Below are 19,408 nucleotides of genomic sequence, written 5' to 3' on the forward strand. Positions count from 1 at the left end.
CTTTTCTTTTCTTTTTAAAATTTAATTTAAAATTTAAAACTATTAATGTTTTTCTTTTTTCTATTTTTAAGATTTATTTATTTTATGAATATGAGTATGCTGTCTTCATGCACACCAGAAGAGGGCATCAGATCCCATTAAAGATGGTTGTGAGCCACCATGTGGTTTCTGGGAATTGAACTCAGGACCTCTGGAAGAGCAGTCAGTGCTCTTAACCGTTGAGCCATCTCTCGAGCCTTTTTTTTTTTTAATTTTAAAAATTTTAATTTTTTCTCCTTCTCTCATATAATACATCTTGATTGCAGTCTCCCCTCCTTCCACTCCTCCCACTCATCCCCCAACACTTTTCCCACCCCTTAATTCACACTGTTTCTCTGTTTCCCTTCAGAAAAGGGCAGGCCTCCTAGGGATATCAACCAAACATAGCATAATACGTTCAATAAGACTAAGTACAAACCGGCACATCAAGGCTGGACAAGGCAACCTAGCAGGAGAAATAGGCAAGAGTCAGAGACATCTTTGCTCCAACTAGGAGTTCCACAAACACCCAACCACAACCACAGCACGTATGCAGAGGACTTCAAGCCATCCCATGCATGTTCAGTGATTGCTGCTTCAGTCTCTGTGAGCCCCTGTGGCCCCTGCTTAGTTGATTCTGTGGGTGCTGTTCTGGTATTCTCAACCCCTCTGGCACCTACAGTCCCTCCTCCCTGCTCTTTAGCCTGCTTTCATAAAGAACCCAGAGCCAAAGCCAGGGATGGCACCACCCACAGTGGGCTGGGCCCTCCCTCAACAATCACGAATTAAGGAAATGCTGTATGGGCTTGCCTACAGCCTGATCTTATGAGACATTTTTTAAAATTGAGGTTCCCTCCTCTCATATGACTTTTAGCTTCTGTCAAATTGATGTGAGACTATGCAACACAGTGTGTGAGGGGCAATGTGTCACTTAAGCTGCAGTAGTGTTTCTTTCATGAACTTGGGTGTCCCTATGTTTGGTGTATAATTGCTTAGAATTGCAATATCTTGTTGGTGAATTTTTGTTTTAATGAATATGCGGTGTCTTTCCCTATCTCTTCTGATTAGCTTTGCTTTGAAGTCCTTTGCCAGATATTACAATACCAGTTTGTTTCTTGGCTCTATTTGCTTGAAATATTTTTTCAATTCTTTTGTCCTGGGGCAATATTTATTCTTGATGTTAAGCTGCAAGAAGAAGTATCTTATCTTTTAATACAATCTGTTTTCCTGTGTCTTTTTATTGGGGAATTGAAACCTTTGATGTTAAGAGTTATCAATGAGCAGTATTTGTTGATTCCTGTTATTGTTATGATGTGGGGTTCCCTACCCCCTTTTGGTTTGTTGCTATCGATTGTATTTTCTTGGGTGTGGTTAACTTCTTCAGATGGAAGCTTTCCTTCTAGTGCCTTCTATAGAGCTGTATTTGTAGATATATATTGCCTAAATTTGGTTTTATTGTGGAATACTTTTTTTTCTCCATCAATTGTGATTGAAAGTTTTGCTGGGTGTAGTGGTCTGGGCTGCCATCGTGGTCTCTTAGAATTTCTATGACTTCTGTTCAGGCCTTCATGGCTTTTAGAGTCTCCATTGGGGAGTCTGTTGTTGCTCCACTGTGTTTGTCTTCATAAGTTACTCGTCCTTTTCACCTTGCAGCTTGTAATTTTGTTGTTGTTGTTGTGCTTTGATTTATTGTTGTTGTGTGTTGTTGTTGTGTTTTGATTACTTTGTGTCATGGAGCCTTTCTTTTCTGGTTCAGTTGACTTATGTTCTATATGTTTCTTATACCTTGATGGGTTCCTCCTTCTTTAGGTTAGGGAATTTTTCTTCTATGATTTCGTTGAAAGTACTTCTTGTGCCTTTGGCCTAGATTTCTTCCCTTTCCTCTATTCCTATTTGTATTAGTCAGGGTTCTGTGGAGGAACACAATTGATAAGATGTATTTTTGTGCTGGTCTCTAGGCGTTTGGAATGATTGTAATTCTAGGTCTATTGTGAAATCTGGTCTTTGTTGGTTGTGTGCTCTGCTCCTTGGTTACCATTGTCCTCTCTGGATCATAAGAATGTGTGAGGTGGCATGGACTCAAAAGCGCTGAGCTTCCCAGGTAGAATGTTTTCCTAGGTACTGGGGACAGGGATGGGTTGCTGCAGGGCTGGGGATGAAGCTGTGGAGTTTGCAGTGGAGGACAGGAAAGAGAATACAGACCTCCTATCTGATTCTCAGAAGAATCCCTGGCACAGAGTCCCTCTGAGTATTGGCAGCTGACACCCTGAAGCTGCATCTTTGTCTACCCTTGTGAATAGAAATGAAGTAGAAGAAATCTATACTTTTATCATTTATAGTGGCATATGTATCTCTAACATAAGTATAGTATGCATTTTATTTATTGATTTGCATGATGCAGATAACAAAATGCACTCATAAGTGTGCAGTTCAACAAATGTTAACAGAGTTGAAGGTGACTACCCAAGGGAATGCCCATCAAGGTCAAGGTGACAGTTCTGTGACTCAGAATCTCCCTCTTTGTCTCTTCAGGTTAAGCTTCATTGTCTACAGCCCCAGGAAGCTGCTTTCTTATTCCAGCCACTGTAGCATAGCCTGTGACACAGCCCAGAACAGATGTAGTCTTTTGTTTCTGGCCCTATTTTGCTTATCACAAAAAAGCTAATACAGATTTTTGTTTGTTTCTTAAAAGTGTAATTTTTTTTCTTCAAAAATCAGTGCTGGAACTGTGCTATGTTCAGGACAGAAAGAACCCCCAAGTCTGACTTGGCACACTGTTGAAGACTCAGTGCACACTGTGTGTTTACTCACTTTTATTTTTACTTTATGAATAATTTATTTATATGGTAATATACTTCTATATAATAATGGGCACTTAACAAAAGCATTTAACATATATGTGCACGTTATATTGACTTGTTTTTTTTTCTAAAGATGAAAAATACCATAAGGGAAATAAAATTTTCCTTGTAGGAATCTAACAGCAAATTTAAACTTACCGAATAAAAGATTAATACACTCAAAGCTAGAGTAACGGAAACTATTTAAATTATAGCACAGAGATTAGACTGGGGAGAAATCAAAACTTGAATAATTTGTGGGATCGCCCTGAGTGATTAATATCAAAGATAACTAGAAGTTTAGGAGAGGGGAGGGATAACATGGCTAAGGTTCACATGTTATGAAGTTATAGCTGGCAGCACAGTGTGACGAGGCAGTGTATTACAGTGCTAGCAGCACTAAATTAGTCACTTTCATTTTTTGGAAAAATTAAAATAAAAAAAATCTATCTTACAAACCATATTAAAGTAGCCATAGTAAAGGATATTCTATATGTCTAACCATGTAAGGCAGTTGAGCAAGGATTTAAGGCCCTGGGGAAGCTGTTACACCATAACAAGGAAAAAAAAAGTGAACACATTTGTATTGAAATCATCATGTAGGTATTTCCTAAAGTATGTTATTAGCTTCTTAAAGACAGATCTTCCCATGTATCCGTAATTAATAGCTCCTTAGAAACCTTCATTATTGATCTGGAGAGACAGCACAGCAGTTATCCATGTTGCTTCCTTTTCAGAGGACCTGGGGTTCTGTTCCCAGAACCCATGTAGACACCCACAAATGTCTGTAACTCCAGTTTCAGGGGATCCTAGGCCCCCTTCTGATCTCTGTGGAAATGAGGCATGCATCTAGTGCATATATATACATGCAGGCAAAACACTCCCACATGCAAAATTAAAAAAATACATATACAAATTTTATTGGTCTCCTTTTGCACTCTTACCCCATCTTCCATTTTTAACTCTATAAAGCCGGGCGTGGTGGCGCACGCCTTTAATCCCAGCACTCGGGAGGCAGAGGCAGGTGGATTTCTGAGTTCGAGGCCAGCCTGGCCTACAAAGTGAGTTCCAGGACAGCCAGAGCTATACAGAGAAACCCTGTCTTGAAAAACCAAAACCAACCAACCAAACAAACTCTCTATAATATTGATAGTGATTTTTCTAAAATCTAAGGGTAATCTAGAACACTTATAGATATAAACTGATAAATATATTGATCTTTTATCCTCCTGTTCTTCCATTCATTCTGTCCCTTCTGTAATGTTCCCTAAGCCTTGGGGTGGGCAGTACAGATGTTCTATTTAGGGCCAAATGTTCCACCGTTATTTGTTCTTACAACTTTGACACAACACTTATAACTACCACTTTTGTGACCAAAGCTGATGGCAGCACTAGCCTATGTACGCAAATGAAAATATTTAGATGTAAGTATTTAGAAAGTAGTTCAATGGGCACACAGAATCCATTCGGCAATGCAACAGTAATTTCCATATGGGGAATTGATGTTTTCTCAGCCTTGGGCCTTTGGCCAGGTTTACAGCACTAGATGCTAATTCACTTTTGTGGATTGGGTCTCATATTCCATCCGGAAGTGGTTGAACACACCCATAGCACCCATGCCACTATTGCCCCAGTGGGTACCCCTTACCTGGCATGTTAGTAGTATTCGGGGTTCACATCTAAGTAAGACTGTTGATAGCAATTCACCTCCAGCAGCCTACATAGCACCTTGCAGCACTATGGAAGGTGGTCACCGGGAGGAAGCTTTTAGCTCAGTTCCAGTTCGGCTTTTTTTCTTGACCCTATAGCCAGAGCATGTGGTATCTTCAGCAGTGAGGCATTACAACCTAGTTCTAGGGGGCAAACAAGAATGGTGGCAACAACCTGTATGGCTTGGCATTTTTGCTATTTATTTGAAAGGCATTTAAGTTTTTCCCTTGGTTTTTAACTTAGTAGCTGTAGGTCAATTTAATCCTTTTAAGGGCTATTCTCAGAAGGATATGAAGGAGTCTTTAAGCTATGGCTCATTAAGTTGTCTTTCTAAGGCATTTATTTCAGACAGGGTCTCATTTTGTCTAACCTCTAACTCATAGATCCTTTTTTTCCTCTGCCTCCTGGGTGCTGGGATTAAAGGTGTGCACCTACAAGTGTACAAGACTATACTTGTCTTAAATATATGGTTATTCTTGTATCTTGTATGTTATTCTTGTATCTGTCTGGTATATTGAGTATTGTCTCTACCATACAGAGGGTAGAAATAGGAATAATCTCTGGCTCTTGGGCTAACCTGGTATGTTAGTCAGACTTTCTTTCTTATCGCTGTGAACGAATACCCAGGAGAAACAACTTAGTTTCTGAATTTTTCTGTCCATCATCCTCAGCTCCACTGATTATAGGTCAGTGGTGAGATAGACCATCAAGCCAACAATAGAATGTGACAGAGGTCATACCCAAGACAAGAGACTTCCCAATGACATGACCTCAGTGATATACTTCTTCTAGTTAGCTCCCATCTCCCAGCGCTTCCAGAATCTCCCAAACCAGAGCTGCCAGCTGGGGACCAGCCCTTCAGTGCAATGAGTCTTTTGGGGGCGGCACTTGGTATTCAAGCCATAACATTTGTCTTACAGTTCTTTGCATCTGTGTGGTAGCTGCTCTTTCCAGAGGTTAGTCTTGCCTTATTTCCTGGGATTTCATCCTGTGCACACATATCTTGGTATTTAGTCAAAGACTCCAAGGGAATACTTACATAAATTCCAGGAACTCTTCCCTGCATGGCTCCCTCCTCTCAGTAGTCCATTTTCTTGACCCCCCCCCCCGCCCCCCCATACTTTTGTGTCTCTTCAGATGAATGAGATTGCCGGGCTGTGGTTGGAGTCTATCTCCCTGCGACACACATGGGAAATTACCTCGTAGTAGGAAGCCTTGAATGATAAGGTCTTTATTATGGTGTTTCTTTTCTCAGCCATCAAGGTTCTGTGCTGTCCGGTGTCTGAAATGCTATTTCCTGTGTTTTCACAGATTTAAAAAAGTCATTTATAATTTCAGACTCTCTTACTCTTTATGGTTGTAAGAAGAATTCCAGGAATGTACATTTTGTTCTGGGATGGAGTTGCTCTATGCAGTGTTTTATTGGAGGGGGAAGAATGATTTCTTTTTTATTGATGGTTTCTTTTGAAACATTTTAAAATTGTATTTATGCGTGTGTGTCTGGATGTGAGAGCAAATGTGAATGTGTATATGCAAGAGTGTGCTTCTGTGCAAGTGTGGAGAAGAAGAGGCTGTCTTGATCCCTTGCAGTGGAATAACACGGATCTGCAGGATGCCCAGTTTGTTCTATGGATGCCAGGATCGACGCTCTGACCAGCACAATCACACTGCAAGTGTTTTTAACTGCTGAACCAGTTTTCCAACTCAATGCATTTTTAAAAGGTTTGCTTATTTTAATTTTTAAAAAGTTTGAGTGCTATGTAGCAATTATACATTTTATGGGGTACAGTGTTAGTAATTCAGGCTATGCCTGTAATAGGTACGTACCCAAATGGAGATAAATGGCATTTTCATTTTCTTCACATTTCTGATATTTGCACTTTTCAACCGCCTTCCTTCCAGATTTTCATAAAATGTGTGACACATTGTTATACGCTAGTCACCTCTGGGGTGCTGAATGTCAGAACTCACTACTTTCATCTAAATGTGTTTTGGTGGTACCTATTTTTCAACTTCCCTCCCTTCCCAGCTGCTAATAATCACTAAGCCACATTGAGATCGAAGGTGACTTTAGTTATGAAAACTGTGTGCTGCTTACTTGTCTTTTGTATATGAGTTTCTTTACTTAACATGGGGTTCTCCAGTTCCATTCATAACTGAGCTCTTGACTGCATGCCAGAACTAGATGGTAGAGCCTTCTGTTGACGACACTGCATGCTTTGGTTCAGAACACGAAGAAATCAAGCTGGGACTGATCTGTAAGTGTTTCCTCCCTGCTGGCTAGTGCTCATAGTGCTGGAATGTGCTGTGCAGGCTGCTGGGGGAGAATTGTCACTCAGAGTCCTACTTGGCTGTGAACCCTGCAGCCTGCTATGCTATCAACATGTCACACAAGATGCACCGGCTGGTGCAATAGCTTCGTGAACTGTTTTGGGTACAACCAGCAACTTTCTGATTAGATTTAAGGCCTGCTCCACGGGAGGGAATTCACATCTGGTCCTGTAAACTCAGATAAATCCCTGTGGTGTGGAAAGCCATAGGCCCCAGTGGGGAAGCACCTGTTACTGTTTTGTTAAGTGGATGATGTGATCACACCTGTCAAATTGCCTTCTAAACCTTTATGCTTACACCCATAGAGTACAGATGCTGGCCTTGGTTGTGGAGGAACACTTGACAGTGGGTGGTGGAGAGACTCATAACTGGCTAAGCTACTGAAAACAAATGATACAACTGCCAGGCTGCACAACAGTAAGAGAAAGGTAATGGATACATCACCTCTTCTAAGGCTCAGGGAGGGGCAGAAAGAGTGCAAGAGATGGAGGAATAGGGTTGTGTTATATGTTGTCCTCCAGACATAATATGATGCTATCTTGGCATAACAGATTAACTTGGGCTACTAGCCATGGAAACTAGAATAGAGCAATAATATATTAGGAGCCAGGTTGATAGTGATGGAGCTCTTGACATTCCCTAGAAGATAGAGGAGAGGAAGGCCATGAGACCCTCACCTGGGATCAAGCTCTTGCTCCCCCAACCACAAATGATCTCATGAGATTCTAGAGTATCTAGGAAGCAGAAGGTTAATTGAAAGAGGGACTCCATGATGCAGCTTCCATAAGATCAACATGATGGTGATGGAAATTTGCAGACAGCATCTGTTTGGGGGTGACCCATGTTCTGTAAGAAAGCCTAGCAAACTCACTGGCTAAATTGGATTATGATGAAATGGTACTTGGGTCTGTTAATGGTGTCTATTCCAAGATGAGCAGACATTTGCTCCTTTCGCTTTGGGCAAAGCTAATAAAACCGCTAAGCCGAGGGCATTCCAAGCACTCTTCCTGATGTTCGCTCAGAGCAGATGTGCCAGGAAGTCCCAACCAGAAAACTACTTCGAACACGCAAGCCCCAGGACAGTGTGTCTGCTCGAAAGTGTCTGCAATGCAAACTTGCGGGTTCTTTGGAAAGTCAGTTCTGTTGGATGGTGTTGCACATGAAGGAGTGTTTTCCTGAAGCAGACACAGGCGAAAGGATTTTTTGCTAAAGCAAGGAAGTGAAAGGACAGACATGTGATGGGTCCTTCACTAACGACATGCATGTATTGGTTAGCCTTACGTTGTGTAGCTGAGCTCCATTTGTCATTACTCTATAGAGAGAAGTGCACCAAAAAACTTCTGGTCATGTTCTGGTGGCTTCTTGCTGCTTCTGTGGATTTGGGCTGACTGGCAGAGTGATGTCAGCTGATACAGATTCTCATGGATTTTTGCTAAGACAGACTCACATGTTGAGGCAAGACACACAGTGGGGCAAGACCATGGAGGACGTGTGATGCTTGGAGGGAGTATAAATAGGACTCAATGGACAGTGATGGGGCTTGCATAGCTAGATTTGCAATGCTGCTTAGTTTTGCATCTTTGCTACATTGAGAGAGGCACAGCAGAGAACTTCTTCTGGCTTCCCTGTTGGTCCTGGTCATTTCTACTGACTTGTGCTAGTTCACCTGAGGCCCGGCTATACCTGCTAGGTCATGCCACCACTGCTGAACTGGACTGGTGGTATATTCATGAAGTATTTGCGAGTAGATCGAGCTGTCACTGTTGAATCCTGTGAACTGAACTGTTGAGTTCCTGACAAAGCAGATTGGATTTGCCCCAAAGAACAAATTTGAAACAGGTGTACTTCCCCCATATCCTAAGAAGCAATCTTATGACCAAGATTCAATTCAATCCTATGACCACTTTAATAATATGAACTCTTCCAATCCATGAGGCTGGGAGGTCTTTCTGACTTCTGATGTCTTCCCCAACTTCTTTCTTCAGTGTTTGAAGAAACTTCTTTCCCACTACCTCTGGTGGGTGGGGGGCTGGAAGGGAGGTTAAAGCTTTTAAGAACCCTTATTAAAAGCAGTGTCCATTAATTCCATATTAATGACTCATAAAGAAAACAACTTAAGATCAAATTCTAACAGTTATAGGTAGGTTCAAAGAATTCAACGAGGAAGCAAATAAACTCCTGAACAAATTCTAAGGGACCACAAACACCTAACTGAAATGACAAAGTCAATTAAGGATATGAAAACTTACATGGATAAAAAGATAGAAATAATGAAGAAAACCAAACAAATGATGTTGGAAATGAAAAGTTCAGTAAGTCAACTAAGAAGTCCAGGGAGAGCCTCACCAGCAGGATGTGCCAGGTGGACACAGACTATAAGGCAGGAGGAATTAGATCATTTTAGTCAGAATCAATGATGATGAATTAAACATTTTAAAACTACACTGATTTATTAGTACATGTGTGTATCATAGCATGAGTGCCGTGGCATGAGTGTGGTGGTCTGAAGACAAATGGCAGGAGTCACTTCTTCCTGTGGCCCCTAACTCAGATTATCAGGCTTGGTGGCAAGTGCCTTTACTCACTAAGATATCTTACTGTCCCAAACTTGAATAAAATGTATTAAGAGAACATGTAAGATATTTTAGGAAACAAGTCTGTGTTAATTAGGGTTTTATTTCTGTGAAGCGACACCAAGATCAAGGCAACTCTTACAAAGGCAAACATTTAACTGAGACTGGCCTACAGTTTCAGAGGTTCAGTCATCATGGTGGGAAGCATGGTAGCCTATAGGCAGAGATAGTGCTGAAGGAGCAGAGAGCTCTGCATCTTCATCCAAAGGCAGCCAGGAGGAGACTGGAATTTCACACTGGATGGAACTTGAGCATAGGAGATCTCAAAGCCCACCTCCACAGTTACACACTTCCTCCAAGGCCACACCTACTCCAACAAGGCCACACCTCCTAATAGTGCCATTCCACATGGCCAAGCATCTAAACACATGAGTCTATGGGGGCCATTCCTACTCAAACCACAACAGATATTAATGTATAAATGTGACAAAAGGAGTCAGATGGATGAGCCAGGGGCTCTCTTTTCTATTCCAACTACCATAAAATCTGAGAATTATCAGCCAGGAAAGGGATATAAATACTTTCAGCCAAAGGCATTGAAAATATTTTCAATATAGTCATAGGAGAAAAATTTCAAACTCTAGCGAATGAGTGGTTCAACCACGGACAAGATACACACAGAACACCAAATGAACAGCTACAGTAAAGAAATTAGACACATCATATTATAGTTAAAACATTAACTACATATAACAGAAGGTTATTGAAAGCTGCAAGAGGAAAGGGCCAAGTCACAGGTGTTCTGTGACTCAGCTAAGTGACAGTATCTAAAACCGAAATATAAAAATCAGTAACCTTCCAAATGACAAACAAATTACCAATGACAAACCGAGAAAGAAACCAGGGCAGCAATCTCAGTCACAGTAATCCCCCAAATGATGGTGAATACACCCAACTAAGGAAAACTTTCTAACACTGAAGAAGGAAGTTGGGGAAGATATTAGAAGTCAGAAAGACCTCCCAGCCTCCCAGATCGGAAGAGTTAACACTATTAAAGCAGCTGGAGGATTGCACTGAATCTATAGATTGCTTCTTGTAGGATGGGAACTTGTTGGGAAGAAAACTGGGTACTGTGGGAGTGGAAAAGGGATAAGAGAGAGTGGTGGGGTGAACATAATCAAAGTATATTCTATACTTATGTGAAATTGTCATAGATCACATGAGTTCTGCTGTTCATGGTGCCCATAAGAAGGTCTTAGCATTTTTACCACCATGCTTTCCTCGAGGACTTTCATAATTTCAGTCTTACATTTGGGATTTCGATCCTTTTTTAGCTGCCTAGGTAAGAGACAAGGGTCAAGTTTCAGTCTTGTGCTTATGCCCAGTTTGTTATCAAAGAGATTGTTTTTTTCCAGTGTGTGTTTGGCACTTTTGTCAAGAATCACCGTCTGTAGACACCTGGGTTTACTGCTTGCATCTCCACTCTCTTCCATCAGCCTACATGCCTGGTTCTATGTAGTATAATCTGTATTACGTCTTTAAATTAGGCACTACGATGCATCTAGCTTTGTTCTGCTTGCTCAAGATGTCTTTGGCTATCAGGGATCTTTTGTGCCTTACAGTCTTGAGACTTGTTCCCCCAAGAAGTCATTATTACTGTAATGGAGATTAAACTGACTCTCTAATCCACATTCAGTAGCAGAGGTCCAACCCATGAAGGTTAGACATGCTTTTCCAGTTGTTTTTGTCTTTTACATTCTTTTTCAATTTGTATTTTGTGATTTCATCTTAAGGTTCTTTTACTACCCTAACTTCATTCTTGTGTGTTTTGTTTTATTTCATAGCTGTTGTGAATGGGATTAAGTCATCTTTTTTCAGCACTTGTGGATAATGATATTCTCATGATGCCTGCACAGCCAGAGTCAGCATCTTTCTGAAGACAGCGCCACATGCTTCTCTCCATGGTCCAGGCTGCTTTGTGACCATAATCTTGTGATATAACCCCACCAGCCACAAGTCCATCTGGAGTGCTCACTGTACATTCTAATAATGCCTCATTTTTCCTCCTTCTTTTAAAAATGCAATATTCTTTGAGATGAACAATCAAACACAAATCATAAATGAATACATACCAATATTTGTCTTTCTGGCTCTGGAGGCAGAAGCAGGTGGATCTCTGAGTTCAAGGCCAATCTGGTATATAGAACAAGATCCAGGAAAGCCACGGCTAGATATGCAGAGAAACTCTGTCTTGAAAACCCCCCAACAAACAAACAAACAACAATAAAACAAACAAACATAAAAAACAAGGGAAAAAGCCTAATATCACAGCACAAACATTTCCCTACAGATTTTCACATATTTGAATATACAATTTATAAATATGAGAGAAATACATACAAAATGTTTCATTTACCTCATATTGTTGGAAAATTAGAGAAAATGCTGCTTATATATTTTTTATAGAGGTACTGTGATGAGCATCTTTGATATAATTATATATAATCATCTGATGATTTCTATGAGATAAATGCTCAGGTTCCATGTGATTAACAGATTTCTTAAGAATTATTTTTTATGAAAAAAAATTTTCAAATATTTTTATGGCCTTTGGCTTTCTAAATAAAATTATTTCTCTTTTCATAATAAGTTTTAAAAATTTTAGTCAACCAACTACTTTAGGTCAACTTTTCTTAGTATATTTCTTTATTGACATAGCTCATTAATTCATATATCTTATGTCTTAAAAGTCATCAAAATGGCCACAGATAATCTTAAATCTGCTTCTTTTAATTCAGAACCAATGCTGGGTTCCTTCAGTGGACTGCAGAGGAGGAGTGAGCTTTGGTGCCAGGTGGAGTTGAACCTGGTTTAGCCAATCTAAGACCCTGGACATGTGCTCCATTCTGAGTTAATTCACACAGATGATAAAGAGCACCCAGGGTTGTTGTGGGTTTGGTCTAATGCTATTTATGTTAACTTGGCCCCCAAATTACAGGGAATCCGCACATCTGCATGCAAGATGCTGAGGGATCCTGCTCCCAATTGGTTTTGAGTGGTAAATAAAGCTGCTGGTAAATAAATGGCTGGGCAGAGAGAAAGAGGCAGGACTTTTAGGATTGGATTTGAGTAGAGATTATTTGACAACAACACATGGTAGATTATACCAGTCTGTGTAAAAATCTCGTAAAACACAGCACTCTCATTGAATGTGTCTTCTGAACCGTCCTACGTGTGTCTTCATCAGCTCTCCTGTTAGCTCCCCAGTCCTAGCCTCATTTCACCGGGACTGTGGTGAATGTCAACTGTCTCCCAACTCTTTCTCCTCACAAACAAACAGGTGCCCACTCACTGGCAATAACCTGCTGTTTTTGTCCATTTCACCCTTGTCCCTTTGCCATGTTTCCCTACACAGTAGAAGCTAAAACTCCTGAAATTCCTGCAGAGGCTTCCCATAGTAATCTTTGCCCAGGAAACCTCGAAGCTCGAAGTGATTTTGCCCGGGGCTGCTTGGTCTCACCTTGAATCTCTCTATCCCCTGCTCACTCGACTGCAACTGCATCAATGTACTTAGTGCTCTCAAACATGCCACACTCGGTGAACCCAACCACGATCCTAAATCAGCTAATTAACTTTTACCCAGATGAGCTGCATATTTTAATAAGCAGGGGGAAGACTGTATTCACCTGGGGAGATGCATAGTGTTGCCAGTGAGGGCATGTGCAGTTAGAACAAGCTTTAATTATGGCAGAGGGGGATATGCTGAAATGCTCGGTTATCCTCTAGCTATAAGAAAACCACTGTCCTTCTTACCGGTTGGAACATCTTCTGGATATATGCCCAGGAGAGGTATTGTGGGATCCTCCGGTAGTACTATGTCCAATTTTCTGAGGAACTGTCAGACTGAGTTCCAGAGTGGTTGTACAAGCTTGCAATCCTACCAATAATGGAGGAGTGTTCCTCTTTCTCCACATCCTCGCCAGCATCTTCTGTCACCTGAATTTTTGATCTTAGCCATTCTGACTGGTGTGAGGTGGAATCTCAGGGTTGTTTTGATTTGCATTTCCCTGATGATTAACCAGTACCCCCCGGAGCTTGTGTCTCTAGCTGCATATGTATCAGAAGATGGCCTAGTCGGCCATCAGTGGAAAAAGAGGCCCATTGGTCTTGCAAACTTTATATGCCTTAGTACAGAGGAACGCCAGGGCCAAGAGGGGGTGGGTGGGTGGGGGAGTGGGGGGGTATGGGGGACTTTTGGGATAGCATTGGAAATGTAAATGAAGAAAATACCTAATTAAAAGAAAAGAAAAAGAGAAAAAGAAAACCACTGTCAAAAGGATCAGCGCCAGTGATGTGTGGCTGGGAAAGCAAGAAACAAGTAAACCACTTGCTGGCAGCAACTGGTGAGCCTAGGCAACTCCTGGTAACAGGGAGGAGATGCTTTTATACTGAAAACACTGTTGTGTTCATTATTGAGGTGTATAACAGAATAGACCCCAAGAGATGTCGCTGTCCTAATACTTACAATGGTGTGAATTGCAAAAGGGAGTTAGGGACCAAAAGAAGGGGAGCTTCTCTTGCAAAGACTGGGTCAGACCAATGTAATTGTGGAGAGATTTATAAGCAATGTGTGGGTCAGAGATTAAGGGAGAAGTTGGGGTGATGGAATCGAGGTTGGAAGGATGACCTTCAAAGAGAAAGGAAGGGGTGATTGTGTCTAGGGACAGAGGCAGTCTCTACCAAGGAAAAGCCATGAAAAGAGGTGTGGCCATACAGGCTCCAGAAGGAAGGCATCCCTGGGGACTGTTAGTTCTTCACAACTGGAGAATGCATTTGTGCTGTTATAAGCCTGATATCTGTGGTAATTTGGTATAATAGCAACAGGGGACTATCCAGTCACATTATACACTATGTCCATAGCCTGGGTGGTGTACACGGTCTTCCCATTGAGTTTCTTTAATTCTCTTGCATTTGATAACAAACAAACAAACAAACAAACAAAAAAGGAAACCAGTAATGAACTAAGCAATGCTGCCCAAGCATTGTTGAACTGTCAGACTAGGGAACACACAATTTTTCATCAGTAAATCCTGCTCTTAAGCTACTCAAAATACTCACCCTCTTACCCCTCTTTTACCCTATTGATCCATGACTTCTCTACAACTCCCCTTCCCACATTCATGCTTTCCTCTTTTGTGATCCTTTGAGCTTAGCTAGGGCTGTCTGTGTGACCATAGGTTTGACCATCTATTGGAGCCTGGTGGGCTTTTGGTGGGTATACAATTAAAGGCCCTGACTCTGCCCCAGAATCTATCAGTAGCTTCATCAGGAAGAGAATACGGGAGTCTCTTTCCCATTCAGAACTGAGTGTTGACAAGCCCTATTATGTGCAATCCTAGTACAGGTAACCATAGCAACTGTGAGTTCATGATTACAATGATTATGTCATGCCTAGAAGATGGTATTCTGTAGTTCTTTTTCAGATGCTCTGGCTCTTATGTCCTTTCTTCCCCTTATTCTGTGATATTACAAGAACCACAAAGGAGTTGGTATATGTTTTGTTTAGGTTAGACCCCTCAAACATCACATATTCTTGGTACCTTGGGCAGCCATCAGTCTCTGCATTTACTGACATTCAGTGCTAAGAGATGTTTTTCTGATCAAACTGAGAGTGGCATTTCTCTATGAGTATAAACATAAATATTTTTAAGGCAGTTTGTCAATACATCAATTTAACTAAACAACAGTAGTAAGGCCTATGGCATCCTAAAATATGGATTTGTGATCAGGGTTATGATACAAGGCATGGATTTCTGAGGAGCAGGAATCAAAGCCAATCAGAGGGTTGTTGGTTACCCCTATAAGGGCTGTGCCATAGTTGTATAGGTAACCCTTTCTTGCCTGGCATGTTGATATTGTATGTACATCATAGGATTTACAACTCAATACAACTGTTGATGCCTTTTCTCCTATAGTAGCCTGAATAGTATCTTCTATCACTGTCTTAGCCAAAAGCAACTTGTGGAGGAAAGGGTTTATTTCAGATTACATTTCCTGATCACAATTAATCATGAAGTAAAGCCAGGGAAGGAACTCAAGGCAGAGGCCTGGAGGCAGGAGCCGAAAGCAGACAGCACAGAGGATCACTGCTTACTGACTTGTAGCCCATGGCTTGTTCAGCTGGTTTCCTTATAGCTCTCAAGATCACCTGCCCAGGGTGGTCCCACCCACAGTAAGCTGGCCCCTCCCACATCAATCATCAGTCAAGAAAATGCCACATAGCCTTGTCCATAGGTCAATCTGGCAACAATATTTTCAAGTTTCCCTCTTCCCAAATGACTCTGGCACGGATCAAGTTGATATAAGTTTGTTAGTGCATCACCATGGGAGCTAACTGGCAAACAGGAAGAATTGACACATCACTCAAAAGTAAGGGTCAATAGTTTGGAGTAGTGAATCGGTTGGTTTGGCCACTGGCCCAGGAAGCACGGATAGAGCACAAAACCATTTTCCTGTAGTAGATATGTGTGCATGCATTTCTGATTGTGTGTTTGTAGTGGTGATATATGTGTATGTGGGGTGTTCCTTAGCTACTGTGTCTGAGGACACTTCTGCTTAGGTAATGGATACAGTCTGAAGTTACATGATGGATGAAAGTACTGTAGGTTATGGTCCAGTCATGAGTCATCAATAATACAAGTAAAATACTGACATGCTCAGAAACATTTAGAATGACTATAGCATAGAATCTCTGTGAAACGTGGATATCCCTAAGTGATATGTAGCTGCTGAGGGGGAAACACACTCAGGTTCTGAGTTACTAAGAAACTCACCACCACTTTATTACTGGCTCCAAGTGTTCTTACAAGATTATAGCCATTGTGTGAAACTATAGATGTCCATGTGGTTCACTTGGCTTGTTCCTGTGCTACAAGATGGGGTGATTGGCAGTTAGCCGCCTTTGGGAGCTGAGGGAACTGTGCTGCACCCTTTGTTTTGGACTAGGTTTTTAGAAGCAAAGAACTAAATTCTCTAACAAGAACCTCTGAGAATATTTTCCTACAAATCAGGGGTACTTGGGATCTTTCTATAGGTCATGACTGGATATAGGAAGGGGTAGCATGGACTGTGGAAGGTTGTGGGGCATTGGGCTATACACAGACAGTCTGGTTTCCAGTCAAGCTGAGGTCTGAACCGTGGAGTGGTGATAATTCACCTACATGGCACAGTAGGCATTCCCTCATGTCTCCTGGACTCAAGGCTCCTGTCAAAGTTACCGCCCCCACAGCCCCCACAGGAGAATTGTGGCTTGTAGTCACGTAGACAATGTCCCAAGCTTCTGACCTTCAGGCTAGACTCCTCCCAGTTACCTAGCAACAGTAAAGGTAACAGCCCACCATAATAGGGGCTGCTTGGTCCCACCTCACTCTCTTGTTCTCCTCATTCTCTCTCTTCACTTTCTTACTCTCTCCTTTCTCCTTATTCTTTCCTCACACTCTCTTACTCTCTCTTACTTTCTCTTTCTTACTCTTTAGCCTTTCTTCTCTTTCTCCTTTCCCCACTTCTCTCCTCTTGGCCATGGTTGGTCTATCTCTCTTTTTACTCTTTCCCCCTGCCTTTATACAATAACGTTCTAAAACCATAGACTATCTCTGTTCCTCATGGCCTGCTGTGCTTGGATGATGGGATAGGCTTTCTTCTAATGAGCTGTTTCTAATCTCCCGATGGAAGGCCTTCCTGAGTTCCAGTCAAGGCCTGGACTAAGGACTCTAGCCTGCATGGGAACCTCTCTCCTTCAGCCCTCTCTCCCATAACCCTGGGGCTGAGGGTGTTTGCCCCAAGGGCACCCCGGTTGGGGGGTCTACCCCCTGTCAAGTGGGATCAGTGGCTTAGATGCCCACCCGGGGCCGAGTGGAAAGCGTCTGGCAGCCCTCCCATGTCCACCGGCCCAGAGCATAGGAGGAACTCTGGCAGGACATGGGCTATTTTCCTTCCCCTTTTTTCCCCTATACCCTTTAGTTCCCAACAGATGGTGACCTTCAAAGGAACCAAATATTAAGTCCTGAGTGAAGGGATAATCACTAGATAAAGACATCTGGGAGCTATACTCTGAGGCTGACCAGACCTCAGGGTCACAGTCTGCTTTGATGAAGTATAAGAGTTAATAAAGCAGCCTGCTTACATGTACAACATTTTACATGTAATTTTAAGAATTAATGACATGACTATAAGGTCTATCCGCTTTCATAACACTCAGTGCATCCTAAGGTAAAAGAATTCCTTATTTAAATGTATGGTGTGTGGGGACTTATTACTGTAATGGACAGGAATGACCCACTGTGTGGAGATAAGAGACTTGGGACCTTAGAGAGTCTATGCAGAAACTTTTCTCAGTATGGATTCATTTTTAGAGTAACCTGGGGTCCACGTGTGAGTTGAGACAATTTGGATAGTCAGTTAATAAGGAGATGTCATTACGCGATGCACCAAGTCACTGAGAAGGAACAGGCATTAGAAAAAAGATAATGAATTACTTTGGGAACTTGCAGGCGCTGTGAGAAGTCCGTACACAAGTGTTCAGTTAGTACTAAAATTATAGTGCTGTGTCATGGATGGCAGTGAAGTGTTTCCCATAGGCACATTCCTGTGTTGCAGGCTTGGTCCTCACCTGGGGTCCGGTTTTCTCATGAGCTGGAAACTTTAGAAGGTGATGTAGCTGGGGGGAAGTAGGTCTTTGACAGGCATGTCCTGTCCCTGCCCACTTCCTTTTGCTCCTTGCTTCCTGACCAGCGTGAAATGAACAACTTTATTCCATCACACCTTCCTGCTCTGACGCTCTGCTTCACTGTGGCCCCGAAACAGAGTCCAGATGACCACAGGCTGGAAACCCTAAGACTGTGTGCCAAAATAAATCTCCTCATTTTAAATTACTTTTCTTTTCTTTTCTTTTTTTTTTTTTTTCTTGAGACAGGGTTTCTCTGTATAGCCCTGGCTGTCCTGGAACTCACTATGTAGACCAGGCTGGCCTTGAACTCAGAAATCCGCCTGCTTCTGCCTCGCAAGTGCTGGGATTAACCAGTCTGATTAGCATAGATTGTTATTTAGAAGAAGGGATGAAGCCTTTAATTCAAACACTTGGGAGACAGGCAGGTGGAGCTCTGTAAGTTTGAGATCAGCCTGGCTTACAGAGTGAGTTCCAGGACCGCCAGAACTACACAGTGTAACTTTATCTGGAAAAACAAGAGGAGGAGGAGGAGGGTGGGGAGGAGGAGGAGGAAGAGGAGGAAGGAAGACAGCAGTTTAATAATCCTTGGCGTGAGGGTAGGAGCTGAAGCTATGGCTGCATGTTGATCACCACAGAGAGTAGAAGGTAGGAGAAGGAAGCTGACAGTTACCCCCTCCCCACCTCCACTGTGCAGCATCCTGAACCTTGGACCTTTTGCATACCAGGGAAATATGCTACCACCCAAGTATATCCCTATCTCTTGTTTTACCTTCTAATGTGAGTTAGGGTCTCATTGAGTTGCTTAGGCTGGACTTGAACCACCCTGTAGCCCCGAATTTGTGATCTTCCTGCCTTAGCTTCCTAAGCAGTGAGCCTGAACCAGCAGGCTCTGCTTCCTCACAGTTTCAAAAGGCAGAGAAGCTTGGATGAGCATCACTGCAAAGCTCCCAGATACTCACTTCAGTCTCTAGAGTAGGCTATAAGCTTTGAAATTCCCAAGGCTTAGAAATTGATTTTCAGTTAGTCTACATCCAAATTCAGTTAGGAATCTGTCTGCTCTAGGGATTCTGTGTGCAACCAGGTGCTGAGTTCTTGCCGACTTTATCATCTATGCTGGGTGAATGTATTTCCTCCTATTTCAGAAACTGACATATTATGTTATCTTACAATATAGAACATATACATCCTAGTTTGATCTGGGCATACTTACA

This window comes from Mus caroli, chromosome 3 (assembly GCF_900094665.2).
Source record: "Mus caroli chromosome 3, CAROLI_EIJ_v1.1, whole genome shotgun sequence".
In the NCBI taxonomy this organism is placed as follows: domain Eukaryota; kingdom Metazoa; phylum Chordata; class Mammalia; order Rodentia; family Muridae; genus Mus; species Mus caroli.